General features: G+C 40.8%; 1 non-coding gene across 1 annotated transcript; it reads left to right on the top strand.

Moving 5' to 3' along the window:
• Positions 1–104, top strand: LOC112759937 (small nucleolar RNA R71). Its single transcript, XR_003180399.1, has one exon. It is a non-coding gene; the product is annotated as a small nucleolar RNA R71 (small nucleolar RNA).
• Positions 105–1,395: the final 1,291 nt, after the last annotated feature.

Below are 1,395 nucleotides of genomic sequence, written 5' to 3'. Positions count from 1 at the left end.
ATGTCTGGTGGGCATTTCCTTGTCAAATCCTTGAACCTCTCCCATGCCTCGTAGAGAGTTTCACCATCTTGTTGTCTAAAAGTCTGAACCTCAGATCGAAGCCTATTGACCTTTTGTGGGGGGTAGAAACATGCCAGAAACTTGCTTTCCACCTCATCCCAGGTTGTTAGGCTCCCCCCTGGGAATGATTCCAGCCACTTAGCTGCCTTGTCCCTAAGTGAAAATGGGAACAAGAGCAGTTTATAGGTATCTTTCTGGACTCCATTGGACTTCACAGTGTCGCAAATTCTCAGGAATTTTGTGAGATGTTGGTTTGGATCTTCATTAGCACTCCCACCAAATGAACAATGATCCTCCACAAGTGATATTAGCTGTGGTTTGAGTTCAAAATTGTTGGCCTGAATGGGTGGTTTCTGAATGCTGCTACCACAATGCCCAGAGGTTGGGTTTATATATGAACCAAGAACCCTCCTCTCAGGAATGGCATTGTTTCCATCAGCCCTCTCATGGTTGTGAACTTCTCTATCCATGTTGAGATCTAAAGCTTCCTCAAAATTGTCCTCAGATTCTCCTTCAGATTCCTCTTCTCTCAGTACTCTCTTCCCTCTTGCTTCCCTTCTAAGTCTATGAAGGGTCCTCTCTGGTTCGGTATATGGAGGAGTTGATATCTCTCCTCTCCTACCTGTCATACAAGAACACAGCACAGGCACCAAACAAGTGAAATACTCTTGGTTAATGGAAGAGTATGGTTAGAGCAGTTGAGGAATTAATTCAAATAGTTAGTGAGTCAGTGAGTTAGTTGCTTGAATTTAAAGGCATAAAGAAAGAAAGCATGTAACAGAGTGCAGAAATTAAAATTCAACAAGTAACTTGAACTGAATTAACAAAGCAAGAAAAAAAAATGCTCAATCTAGTTAACTTCAAATTTGAGAATTGTCAATCGAAAACCAATCCCCGGCAACAGCGCCATAAACTTGATGTGCATAAACTTGATATGCTACGATTTAGGAAATTGCACGATCGGCAAAATTCCTTCCGGCAAGTGCACCGGTTATCGTCAAGTAAAAACTCACAATAGAGTGAGGTCGAATCCCACAAGGATTGGTTGAGTGAGCAATTCGGATTAGAAGTATGTTCTAGTTGAGCGGAATCAAGATTTAGATGAGAATTGCGGAATGTAAAATTGCATGAATTAAAGAGTGAGAAGCTAAATTGCTGAAATTAAAAGGGATGGGGGTGATTGCATGAATTTAATTGCAGAATGTAAAGAGAAAGTGGTAAATCAGAAATGGGGAGTTCATTGGGTGTTAGGAGATATTGAGATCTCCGAATCAAAACAACTTTTATCCCTTCCTCAACCAATGCATTCATTGAATTTTGCTTGGCAATCTTATA

This window comes from Arachis hypogaea, chromosome 16 (genome assembly GCF_003086295.3).
Source record: "Arachis hypogaea cultivar Tifrunner chromosome 16, arahy.Tifrunner.gnm2.J5K5, whole genome shotgun sequence".
Lineage (NCBI taxonomy): Eukaryota > Viridiplantae > Streptophyta > Magnoliopsida > Fabales > Fabaceae > Arachis > Arachis hypogaea.
Note: the sequence above shows the minus strand (reverse complement) of the source record. Positions and strands in the feature narration are given on the sequence as shown.